Source organism: Oncorhynchus tshawytscha, linkage group LG07 (genome assembly GCF_018296145.1).
Source record: "Oncorhynchus tshawytscha isolate Ot180627B linkage group LG07, Otsh_v2.0, whole genome shotgun sequence".
Classification (NCBI taxonomy): Eukaryota; Metazoa; Chordata; class Actinopteri; order Salmoniformes; family Salmonidae; genus Oncorhynchus; species Oncorhynchus tshawytscha.
This window is the reverse complement of record NC_056435.1, coordinates 48,982,490-48,996,416: the sequence shown is the minus strand read 5'-3', so window position 1 is coordinate 48,996,416 and position 13,927 is coordinate 48,982,490.

Below are 13,927 nucleotides of genomic sequence, written 5' to 3'. Positions count from 1 at the left end.
TTTCAATCAAAGTCCACTCCAAAATACTGTAACGACCGACCCTGGGTTTATAAGCGCGGAAATCGATTCTGCCGCACGAGCATACTTTTGCGGCACAATCGATAGCGCGCCGGACCCCGGGCTAGAAGGTCGAGGGTTCGAAACCTGCTCCCTGCTGTTTCATTCCATTGGTGTCAGAAGTGGATGGCCTGACCAGGAGGCAGAGACCATTGTCAATGCCCTGACAGCAGGGATGTTCAGCAGGTTTGGAGCTGCAGAGTCCAACCCGTGTGTTCGCCACCATGTGTGAGGCTGGGTATGCACAAGATCCACACTATTCCTCTTCATCCTCAAAGTGATGGCCTTGTGGAGCGCTTCAACAAAACGCTTGGACAGCAGCTGGCCATTATCTCTGCCAAACACCAGCATGACTGGGACAAGCACCTGCTTATGGTCCTCATGGCATGCCGCTCCGCTGTCCAAGACTCCACCTCCTGCACGCCTGCCCTCCTCATGCTGGGGAAAGAGATCCACACCCCTGCGGAGATGGTGTTTGGTCGGCCCCTGGATAGCCCTCATGTTCCCCCGGGGCCGGAGTATGCCCGGAGACTCCAGGACCGCCTGGAGACAGCCCACACTTTCGCCAGACAGCAGCTGGTGAATGCAGGTGTGAGGCAGAAAAGGAACTATGACGTGCACACCCGGGGAAGGCACTTTGTGGCTGGGGAGCTGGTCTGGGTCTACAGCCCCCTAAGAAAAAAAGGCAGATGCCCCAAGTTGGACAGTCACAGGGTGGGACCCTGCAGCGTCCGGGTGCAGCTTCCTCCCAGGGGGAGAAAGGTGGCATTGCACCTGGACAGGTTAACCCCATACAGAGGGGCCTCTTCTCCCCAAACCCCAGGGACCCCCACAATTCCCCTCTCTGGCAATGACATTCTCCAGGCACCCACCCCCAGGTGCCGTAGACAAGGCTCCAGACAGCCCACTCCCCCTGTCTCCCTCCCTGTGTCACCGCGTGGTTCCCCAGAGCCACAGACTGCATTCCCCATTCCCGCTTCCTTGTCCCCCATATCCCTTCCTTCATCCCCTGGGTCCCAGAGGGGCAGCCCCCTGCCACGGATGGAGCCCCCTGTTTCACATCTGGACACTGTGACCATCACGGCCACGCAGGCAAAGGAGACCTCCGGGTCACTTCAGAGACTTTGTTTGTTCCCTCGGGGACGAGGGACTTTGTGGTGGGGGGGGTGGGGGGGGCTGTGTAGCGACCCCCACAGCTGTGTGTTATGTGTTAGGCTATTAATGGGTTGTGTTGTACTTACCAGTGTTCACGGGGTCCGACATGGCAATCAACCTGCTATCTGCCATTCATTCTTGTTAATCTAACGGCACTGTCCAATTTACAGTAGCTATTACAGTGCAGTGAAAGAATACCATGCTACTGTTTGAGGAGAGTGCACAGTTATGAACTTGAAAATTGATTAATAAACCAATTAGAAACATTTGGGCAAACTTGATACAACATTTTGAACAGAAACACAATGGTTCGTTGGATCAGTCTAAAACTTTGCACAAGCACTGCTGCCTTCTAGAGGCCCAAATCTAAATTGTGCCTAAACTGGAACAATATATTGTGGCCTTTTTCTTGCATTTCAAAATATTATCTTATCTTTTAACAGATTTAATGGATTATATTCTCCTACATTAATTTCACATTTCCACAAACGTCGAAGTGTTTCATTTCAAATGGTATCAAGAATATGCATATCCTTGCTTCAGTTCTCCAGACAGTTAGATTTGGGAATGTCATTTTAGGTGAAAGTAGCATTGATGCAAAACCCTGTCTCTGACCAAAAACGATTCTAGTGGTTTCCTATTTTCCAACAGTACAGTTGATAACCATTGCTATAAATGCTAAAAATCCAATCTTACTGAAACATATTTCACTTGTTGGCCTATCCTTCTGGTACAGATCTACTACTCACACCACCTCTCAGGATCCCTCCCCCTTGACCCATCTTCCTCCACTTTCTTCACAACCTCAGAACACGACAACTTCTGCACAACTCTAACCCTGGAAACCTCGACCTGCTTCTCTCGCACGGGACAATTCTGATCCCCAGCCACAAGGGCACCACTACAATTATCACATACCACTACTTTCCCCAATGCAACACATTCCTTTGTCTCATGCCCTTCTGCATACTTCTCACACCTAGGAACCTCGCTCCTACACACTGCTGCCACATGCCCATAAGCTTGACACCTGTAACGTAATGTATTCGGCACAAAAGCTCGTACAGGATAACTTACAGTTGAAGTTGGACGTTTACATTCACCTTAGCCAAATACATTTAAACTCAGTTTTTCACAATTCCTTACGTTTAATCCTAGTAAAAAATCCATGTCTTAGGTCAGTTAGGATCACCAATTTATTTTAAGAATGTGAAATGTCAGAATAATAGTAGAGAGAATGATTTATTTCATCTTTTATTTCTTTCATCACATTCTCAGTGGGTCAGAAGTTTGCGACCAAGCTGTAACTTCCTGACTGATGTCTTGAGATGTTGCTTCAATATATCCACATAACTTTCCTTCCTTATGATGCCATCTATTTTGTGGAGTGCACCAGTCCCTCCTGCAGAAAAGCACCCCCACAACATGATGCTGCCATCCCAGTGCTTCACGGTTGGGATGGTGTTCTTCGGCTTGCAAGCTTCCCCCTTTTTCCTCTAAACATAACAATGGTCATTATGACCAAACAGTTCTATTTTTGTTTCATCAAAAATAGCGGTTGGCGGTTTTGGAGCAGTGGCTTCTTCCTTGCTGAGCAGCCTTCCAGGTTATGTCGATATAGGACTTGTTTTACTGTGGATATAGATACTTTTGTACCTGTTTCCTCCAGCATCTTCACAAGGTCCTTTGCTGTTGTTCTGGGATTGATTTGCACTTTTCGCACCAAAGTACGTTAATCTCTAGGAGACAGACTGCGTCTCCTTCCTGAGCGGTATGACGGCTCTGTTGTCCCACTTGCGTACTATTGTTTGTACAGATGAATGTTGTACCTTCAGGTGTTTGGAAATTGCTCCCAAGGATGAACCAGACTTGTGGAGGTCTACAATGATTTTTCTGTGGTCTTGGCTGATTTCTTTAGATTTTCCCATGATGTCAAGCAATGAGGCACTGAGTTTGAAGGTAGGCCTTGAAATACATCCACAGGTACACCTCCAATTGACTCAAATTATGTCAATTAGCCTATCAGAAGCTTCTAAAGCCATGACATAATTTTCTGGAATTTTCCAAGCTGTTCAAAGGCACAGTCAACTTAGTGTATGTAAACTTCTGACCCACTGGAATTGTGATACAGTGAATTGTAAGTGAAATAATCTGTCTGTAAACAATTGTTGGAAAAATTACTTGTGTCATGAATAAAGTAGATGTCCTAACCGACTTGCCAAAACTATAGTTTTTTAACAAGAAATATGTGGAGTGGTTGAAAAACTAGTTTTAATGACTCCAACCTAAGCATTTGTAAACTTCCGACTTCAAATGTATATATCCTAACATAACTTTGTTGGGCAAAGACTCTTCTGTTTCACCACTCACACCACTCTGTCTGCTTTGCACCAAACGACAAGCATCACAAACAATGGGAATCTTCGCCTTCAGTTGGACAACTTTTACATTTACTGCTACCCCAGTAATCACTCATTTCAATGGCACTCTTTTCTTGAGAGCAAAACAATTCACATTTCTTGCCCCCATTCGTTTAACGCGGAGCGCCTTTTCCCTCTGACCAGCAGAAACACAAACAATTATCACAAGACCACTTCTGGTTACCCTCCCCGATTCCACAGCCCCCAACACTGTTTTCACCCACCCTGAAACCACAAATGGATCTGCGAAAAGGCAAGGGTCCACTTTTCCCAAAAATGTCACTCCTACTTTCACAGACTCATCTTTATCCTGACCCTCAGTGCAAGCCTTGGGCCTGAGAACTTCATCACACTTAACAACTCCGATACTTCAACCTCATTAACTTCCATTTCTCCTCCTGTCTTCAGCTCACTCTGCTTACACTTTCTACCATTCTTCTTTAACAAACCATCTTCCTCTCAGACCTCCTCTGACTCTCTTTTTCCCTCCATTCTTCCTCAGTGTTCGTCTTCTTATGATAATACTGCACTTCTCCTGACATTCATCTTATTCTTGCCTTTTCAAGGGACGCCATTTAACCAGCTGTCACAATCTCTGTACAATCAGCACAAACCCTTCGGGATGTAGTGTAACGGATGTGAAACGGCTAGCTTAGTTAGCGGTGGTGCGGGCTAAGTAGAGTTTCAATCGGTGACGTCACTTGCTCTGAGACCTTGAAGTAGTTGTTCCCCTTGCTCAGCAAGGGCCGCGGCTTTTGTGGAGCAATGGGTAACGATGCTTCGTGGGTGACTGTTGTTGATGTGTGAAGAGGGTCCCTGGTTCGCGCCCGGGTGTGGGCGAGGGGACGGTCTAAAGTTATACTCTGTTACATTGATGCTGTTGACCCTGGTTGCTACGGAAAAGGAGGAGGTCAAAAGGGGGGTGAGTGTAACGGATGTGAAACGGCTAGCTTAGTTAGCGGTGGTGCGCGCTAAATAGCGTTTCAATTGGTGACGTCACTTGAAGACCTTGAAGTAGTTGTTCCCCTTGCTCTGCAAGGGCCGCTGCTTTTGTGGAGCGATGGGTAACGATGCTTTGTGGGTGACTGTTGTTGATGTGTGCAGAGGGTCCGTGGTTCGCGCCCGGGTATGGGCGAGGGGACGGTTTAAAGTCATACTGTTACAGTAGCGCTCAACAGTGCATCCCACTTATAAAGCAGCTGCTTCCTCTTGATATTCTCCTTTATCAAAAAGCTACCGAAAAGCTTTTCCATTTCAAACACCTGCGCTCCTCAAACCATCCTCCACCATCTCGCTCCATAACAGGGCTGGAGTATGGAATGCTTGTTGACATGTAGCCATTACCCCAAAATGCAAATAATGGCTGTGTAGTTCCAGCATGTGAACTCTTAGGACATGTGCAATTAATGATGACCTGGTTTAGTCAAATATTTTACCAACAGATGGTGCTGCAAGACACCTCTCTTTTTTACAGTCATTGCACAAGACAGCGTTTTGAATCATCTAGATCAGGGTTACCCTTGCACGACACAGCTGATTCAAATAAACAACTAATCCTCAAGCTTTGATCATTTGAATCAGCTGTGTAGTGTCAGGGCAAAAAACAAAATATGTACCACTTGGGGTCCTGAGGACCGAGTTTGGGAAACGCTGATATAGATGTATAGAGATCGCAACGTTGTATCTGTCACATTATGGCGTCTGTGAGAGTACGGGCAGTGTCATCTCCATTTTTAAGTAGTCAATTTCATTCTTCTACTAGCTACTTCTATGACTAAACAAACTGAAAGGATACATACTGTGTTATTTGAACAGGTAAAGCCAAGGTTGGTGATTTACTGCCACTTGCAGTTATGGAATGTTTGCTCACAAGTATAATTCATTGGGTTGATCCTCCTGATGACCTGGATGGAATTATGTGATCCTTCCTTAACCCATAGGAAGTCCCACCCAGTTGACTATTTCAAGATGGTGAAAGTCCTCAATGCCAGTGCCTATGTTAAAACAGGATTTTGGGTGCTAGAGTCCTCTATACACCCCTATGGTTTGAATTCACAAGACTATAATAGACTACATTATTTTCAAAATTAGGAAGTACAATCACACTAATGGATTGAGCAATTCTGAAAAAGCAAAATCAATCATTATCTATAATTTGTGTTATCTATTTCAACTTTCGCAATTCACTTTTCACCTATACAATCACATAACATACCATCCTAACTCGGCAGCAGGGTAGCCTAGTGGTTAGAGTGTTGGACTAGTAACCGGAAGGTTGCAAGTTCAAGCCCCAGTGCTGACATGGTACAAATCTGTCGTCCTGCCCCTGAACAGGCAGTTAACCCACTGTTTCTAGGCTATCATTGAAAATAAGAATTTGTTCTTAACTGACTTGCCTAGTTAAATAAAGGTCAAAAAAAAAAAAAACTCCACATCCCCTTCAACACACCCTGCTTAGGCAGACTAGACTGAGTCTGTATAGGCACTGAAAGGCACAGACCCACTGCTTACAGTCACCTGCTAAAGTCCAGCATTGACCTGGTCTATTCTCAGCCCACCTAAGCCCCTACCTCTGTTGCTGCCTCTGCCAGGCAGAGAGTGAAATAAGAGAAAAGGAGTCTATGAATTATTAACCTTTTTGGAAAAAATTCAGCTCTGACTGGCTATGGATGTTTTTCCTCCAGTATTTTAGTCCACCACTTAGGCGGGCTTCATTTATTGTAGGCCTATGCATGTATAATACTATAAAAGGCAACATATGTTTACAGCTGTGTTGGAAATGCATTGTTCTGTTCATGGTCAGAACATTTTGGAGAGTGAAGCATAATTAATTGAAGGAAGTGTGGTTGGTATTTTACTCAGAAAGAGAGGCATACCCAACAAAATAACATCCTACTAATGAGTAGGCCTACCACTGCAGTGTACTCTTTTACATAATTTATAATCTAGCGGGTTGCTTCTTGTCTGTCTCAACCTTTGTTCCAGTGTGATTTGGGCATTTTGGACAGTCAGGGTTATGTGCAAAACCCTCACTCTCTCATCCAGAATGTAATTGGGGGTGGAGTAGTTATGTTATGCAAACTGTTGACCTGCAAACTTAGCACCAATGTACGGTAGCACAATGTCCCCACAGACACATCCCACAGGAACAGCGATACCCAGCAGCGGCATTCTCAGAACCACCTGCCTTCATGTCTAAATATTAGTCCATTGGTTTGAGCCACAGACAAGCTCGAACCAGAAACTAGGTTACAATGTCTTAGACGTCTGGCAATTGCCAGGGACCTTACAATACAATATTCTCGCAATAATTATGTTCCGATACGATATGTACTGCGATTCTCACGATTCTATATGTATTGTGATACGATTTTATTGAGATTTGATGTTCCAAACATACTGCTCACTATATGTCTTCTGCAGAGAGTCAAGAGAGAGCATGAGAAAACTTCCTTGATCAGTCAAGGAAATAAAAATGCTGAAAACACGTAGGCTAACTATTTAAAAAGGAGATGGAGAACAAGCTATAGGATGAAAATTAGCGGAATGTTAATGCAGGTACTGCCGACTAACGATAGCTAGCGCTACCTACAGTAGCAAAAAATAATATATACACAAAAACATAAATGCAACATGCAATAGTTTCAAAGATGAGTTAGTGAGTTACTGTTCATATAAGGACATTGGTCAATTGAAATAAATAAATTAGGCCCTAATCTATGGATTTCACATGACTGGGAATACAGATAGGGATCTGACGGTCACAGATACCTTGCAAAAAAGGTAGGGGCGTGGATCAGAAAACCAGTCAGTATCTTGTGACCACCATTTGCCTCATGCAGCACGACACATCTCCTTTGCATAGAGTTGATCAGGCTGTTGATTGTGGCCTGTAAAATGTTGTCCCACTCCTCTTCAATGGCTGTATGAAGTTTTGGGATATTAGCGGGAACTGGAACACGCTGCCGTACACGTTGATCCAGAGCATCCCAAACATGCTCAATAGGTGACATGTCTGGTGAGTATGCAGGCCATAAAAGAACTGGGACATTTCCAGCTTCCAGGACTTCAGACCCTTCAAATCAAATCAAATTTTATTTGTCACATGAGCCGAATACAACAGGTGTAGTAGACCTTACTGTGAAAAGCTTACTTATAAGCACTTAATCAACAATGCAGTTCAAGAAAATAAACTTTACTAAATAAACTCAAGTAAAACAAAAAAAGTAACACAATAAACGTAACAATAATGAGACTATATACAGAGGGTACCGGTACCGAGTCAATGTATAGGTTAGTTGAGGTAATTTGTACATGTAGGTAGGGAGACAGTAACTATGCATAGACAATAAACAGCGAGTAGCAGCAGTGTAAAAACAAAGGGGGCAATGTCAAAGTAAATAGTCCGGGTGGCCATTTTATTAATTGTTCAGCAGTCTTATGGCTTGGGGGTAGAAGCTGTTAAGGAGCCTTTTGGACCTGGACTAGGCGCTCCGGTACCGCTTGCCGTGCAGTAGCAGAGTGAACAGTCTATGACTTGGATGACTTGAATCTTTGACCATTTTTTGGGCCTTCCTCTGACACCGCCGAGTATATAGGTCCTGGATGACAGGAAGGTTGGCCTCAGTGATGTACTGGGCTGTATGCACTACCCTCTGTAGCACCTTACGTTCAGATGCCTAGCAGTTGCCATACCAGACAGTGATGCAACCGGTCAGGATGCTCTCAATGGAGCAGCTGTAGAACTTTTTGAGGATCTGGGGACATATGCCAAATCTTTTTAGTCTCCTGAGGGGAAAAATGTGTTATTGTGCCCTCTTCATGAGTGTCTTGGTGTGTTTGGACCATGCAAGATTGTTAGTGATGTGGACACCAAGGATCTTGAAACTCTCGACCCGCTCCACTACAGCCCTGTCGATGTTCATGTTCGGCCCTCCTGTAGTCCATGATCAGCTCCTTTGTTTTGCTCACATTGAGGTTGTTGTCCTTAGCTTAGTGATGAGCTTTGAGGGCACTATGGTGTTGAACACTGAGCTGTAGTCAATGAACAGCATTCTCACATAGGTGTTCCTTATGTCCAGGTGGGAAAGGGCGGTGTGGAGTGCGATTGAGATTACGTCATCTGTGGATCTGTTGGGGCGGTATGCAAATTTGGAGTGGGTCTAGGGTTTCCGGGATGATGGTGTTGATGTGAGTCATGACCAGCCTTTCAAAGCACTTCATGGCTAACGCCGTGCTATGGGGCGGTAGTCATTTAGGCAGGTTACCTTTGTTTCCTTGGTCACAAGGACTATGGTCGTCTGCTTGAAACATGTAGGTATTACAGACTCAGTCAGGTAGAGATTGAAAATGTAAGTGAAGACACTTGGCAGTTGATCCGCGCATGCTTTAAGTACACGTCCTGGTAATCCATCTGGCCCCGCGGCCTTCTGAATGTTGACCTGTTTTAGCCGATGTGAGGTCTTGCTCACATCGGCTACAAAGAGCGTTATCGCATAGTCGTCCGGAACAGCTGGTGCTCTTATACATGCTTCAGCGTTGCTTGCCTCGAAGCATGCATATAAAGCATTTACTGTAGCTCGTCTGGTAGGCTGACGTCACTAGGCAGCTCACGGCTGGGTTTCCCTTTGTAGTCCGTAATAGTTTCCAAGTCCTGCCGCATCCAACGAGCGTCAAAGCCGGTCGCAAACCGCTCGCCCACACGTCTGCCATTTGCCTTCTACAGTTGACACTGAGATTCATCCGTGAAGAGCACACTTCTCCAGCATGCCAGTGGCCATCGAAGGTGAGCATTTGCACACTGAAGTCAGTTACGACGCCAAACTGCATTCAGATCAAGACCCTGGTGAGGACAACGAGCAAGCAGATGACCTTCCCTGAAACGGTTTCTGACAGTTTGTACAGATATTCTTCGGTTGTGCAAACCCGCAGTTTCATAAACTGTCCATGTAGCTGGTCTCAGCCGATCCCGCAGGTGAAGAAGCAGGATGTGGAGGTCCCGGCCTGGCATGGTTACACGTGGTCTGCGGTTGTGAAGCCGGTTGGACAAACTGCCAAATTCTTTCAAATGACATTGGAGGGGGCTTATGATATAGAAAAAAATAACATCAAATTATCTGGCAACAGTTCTGGTTGACATTCCTGCAGTGGCAGCATGCCAATTGCATGCTCCCCCAAAATTTGAGACAACTGTGGCATTGTGTTGTGTGATAAAACTGCACATTTTAGAGTGGCTTTTCATTGTCCCCAGCACAAGATGCACCTGTGTAATGATCATGCTGTTTAATCAGATTATAGATATGCCAAATCTGTCAAGTGGACAGATTATTTTAGCAAAGGAGAAATACTCACTATCAGGGATGTAAAAAAAATTGTGCACAAAATTTGTGAGAAGCTTTTTGTGCATATGAAACATTTCTGGGATCTTTTATTTCAGCTCATGAAAACAACACTTTATATTTTTGTTCAATATACTGTATATTATACAGTTGAAGTCGGAAGTTTACATACACCTTAGCCAAATACATTTAAACTCAGTTTTTCACAATTCCTGACATTTAATCCTAGTAAAAATTCCCTGTCTTAGGTCAGTTAGGATCACCACTTTATTTTAAGAATGTGAAATGTCAAAATAATAGCAGAGAGATGTCACGAATCTCGCCGAAGATGGTGCCTCTTCCTGTTCTGGCGGCGCTCTGCGGTCGTCGTTGCCGGCCTATTAGCTGCCATCGATTCCCTTTCCGTTTGTTTCTGTTTATTGGGTTTAATTGGGTACGCCTGTTTTAAGTTAGTGTTTGTTTGTAGGCTATTTAAGGGCACTAGGCCCGCTGGGTATTTGTGCGGGCTTGTTATCTGGTGTATGAGTGTTATCTATATTTTTCTGGACAGTTTTAGTCCGTTGTATTTTGGGACGGGTTTTTTCATGCGCCCTTGTGTTTTGCATGTCCGTGGCTCCACAGTCTTTGTAATAAAATATCCACGTACGGAATTACCTGCTCTCTGCGCTTGACTCCTCCACTCACCATTCATAGAAGTTGTAACAAGAGAATGATTTATTTCAGCTTTTATTTCTTTCATCACATTCCCAGTGGGTCAGAAGTTTACATACACTCAATTAGTATTTGGTAGCATTGCCTTTAAATTGTTTAACTTGGGTCAAACGTTTCAGGTAGCCTTCCACAAGCTTCCCACAATAAGTTGGGTGAAGTCTGGCCCATTCCTCCTGACAGAGCTGATGCAACTGAGTCAGATTTGTAGGCCTCCTTGCTCACACACACTTTTTCAGTTCTGTCCACAAAAGTTCTATAGGATTTGATGGCCACTCCAATGCCTTGACGTTGTTGTCCTTAAGCCATATTGTCACAACTTTGGAAGTATGCTTGGGGTAATTGTCCATTTGGAAGAACAATTTGCGACCAAACTTTAACTTCCTGTCACGTCCTGACCTTAGTTCCTTGTTTATGTCTCTGTTTTTGTTTGGTCAGGGTGTGAGTTGGGGTGGACATTCTATGTTTTGTATTTCTATGTTTTGTATTTCTGTGTTTGGCCTGGTATGGTTCCCAATCAGAGGCAGCTGTCGATCGTTGTCTCTGATTGAGAACCATACTTAGGCAGCCTGTTTTCCCACTATGGGTTGTGGGTAGTTATTTTCCGTTTCAGTGTTTCCACCATACGGGACTGTTTCGGTTTTCCTTTATTATTTTGTTTGTTTGTCTTCAGTGTTCAGTTTATTAAAGGCATCATGAACACATACCACGCTGCGCTTTGGTCTACTCCTTCTTCAACCAACGAAAATCATTACAGAATCACCCACCAACCAAGGACCAAGCAGTGTGGTATTGAGAGGCTGCGATATCTGGAGAAATGGACATGGGAGGAGATATTGGACGGCAAGGGACCCTGGGCACAGGCTGGGGAGTATCGCCGTCCGCAGGAGGAATTAGAGGCAGCTAAGGCTGAGCGGAGACACTATGAGGAGTTAACACGATGGCAAGGAAGCCTGAGAGGCAGCCCCAAAAATGTATTGGGGAGACACACGGGGAGTGTGGCTAAGTCAGGTAGGAGACCTGAGCCAACTCCCCGTGCTTACCGGGGCTAGAGGTTGACCGGGCAGGCACCGTGTTATGCGGTGAGGCGCACAGTGTCCCCAGTGCGCACGCATAGCCCAGTGCGCTACATCACAGCTCCTTGCATCGGCTGGGCTAGAGTGGGCATCGAGCCAGGAGGAATGAAGCCGGCTCAGCGCATCTGGTCTCCAGTGCGTCTCCTCGGCCCGGGTTATATGGCACCAGCCCTACGCACGGTGTCCCTGGTTCGCCAGCACAGCACGGTCTGTTCACCCCGCCGCACTTGCCGGGCTACAGGGGGTATCCAGCCAGGACAGGTTGTGCAGGCTCGGTGCGCGAGTCCTCCAGTGCGCCTCCACGGTCCGGTCCATCCGGTGTCCTCCTCCACGCACCAGGCCTCCTGTGGCATCCCCACGCCCCAGGCTGTCTCTCCGTCTCCTCCCTCCAGGTGCTCCCTTCTTTCCAGCGCTTCCAAAGCCTCCCTCCTGTCCAGCGCTTCCAAAGCCTCCCTCCTGTCCGTAGCTGCCAGAGTCGCCCGTCAGTCAGGAGCTGCCGGAGCCGCCCATCAGTCAGGAGCTGCCGGATCCGCCCTTCACTCCGGCGCTGCCGGAGTCTCCCGTCTATTCGGGGCCCGCTGCAAGGGTCCCCAGTCTGAGGTCGGCGGCGAGGGTCGCCGCTCCAAAGGCGCCACTTAAGTGGGCCAAGACTATGGTGGAGTGGGGTCCACGTCCTGCGCCATAGCCGCCACCCCGCACACCCCTATGGGTTTAGGTTTCGCGGCCGGAGTCCGCACCTTTTGGGGGGGGGTACTGTCACGCCCTGACCGTAGATTGCTTTGTATGTTTCTATTTTTAGGTTGGTCAGGGTGTAATGTGGGTGGGTATTCTATGTTGTAGGTCTAGGTTTTCTTTTTCTATATGTTTGGCCTGGTATGGTTCTCAATCAGAGGCAGCTGTCTATCGTTGTCTCTGATTGAGAGCCATACTTAGGTAGCCTGTTTTCCCATTTTGAGTTGTGGGTGATTATTTTCCGTTTCAGTGTTTGGACCATACGGGACTGTTACGGTTTTCATTTATTCTCTTGATCCTTTGTATTTTGTGTTCAGTTTATTCAATATATTATGGACACTTACCACGCTGCGCATTGGTCCAATATTTCATACTCCTCGTCAGAGGAAGAAGAAAACCGTTACACTTCCTGACTGATGTCTTGAGATGTTGCTTCAATATATCCACATAATTGTCCTCCTTATGATGCCATCTATTTTGTGGAGTGCACCAGTCCCTCCTGCAGCAAAGCACCCCCACAACATGATGCTGCCATCCCAGTGCTTCACGGTTGGGATGGTGTTCTTCAGCTTGCAAGCCTCCCCCTTTTTCCTCCAAACATAACGATGGTCATTATGGCAGTTCTATTTTTGTTTCATCAGACCAGAGGACATTTCCCCCGTAAAACTACGATCTTTGACCCCATGTGCAGTTGCAAACTGTCGTCTGGCTTTTTTATGGAGGTTTTGGAGCAGTGGCTTCTTCCTTGCTGAGCTGCATTCCAGGTTATGCCAAAATAGGACTCGTTTTACTGTGGATTTAGATACTTTTGTACCTCTTTCCTCCAGAATCTTCACAAGGTCCTTTGCTGTTATTCTGGGATTGATTTGCACTTTTCACACCAAAGTACGTTCATCTCTAGGAGACAGAACACATCTCCTTCCTGAGCGGTATGACGGCTGCGTGGTCCCATGGTGTTTATACTTTGCTACTATTGTTTGTACAGATGAACGTGGTACCTTCAGGCATTTGGAAATTGCTCCCAAGGATGAACCAGACTTGGTCTTGGTTGATTTCTTTAGATTTTCCCATGATGTCAAGCAAAGAAGCACTGAGTTTGAAGGTAGGCCTTGAAATACATCCACAGGTACACCTCCAATTGACTCAAATTATGTAAATTAGGCTATTAGAAGCTTCTAAAGCCATGACATAATTTTCTGGAATTTTCTAAGCTGTTCAAAGGCACAGTCAACTTAGTGTATGTCAACTTCTGACCCACTGGAATTGTGATACAGTGAAATAATCTGTCTGTAAACAATTGTTGGAAAAATTACTTGTGTCATGCACAAAGTAGATGTCCTAACCGACTTGCCAAAACTATAGTTTGTTAACAAGAAATGTGTGGAGTGATTGAAAAACAAGCTATATACAACTGTATAAATTCTTATACAACTCAATACTT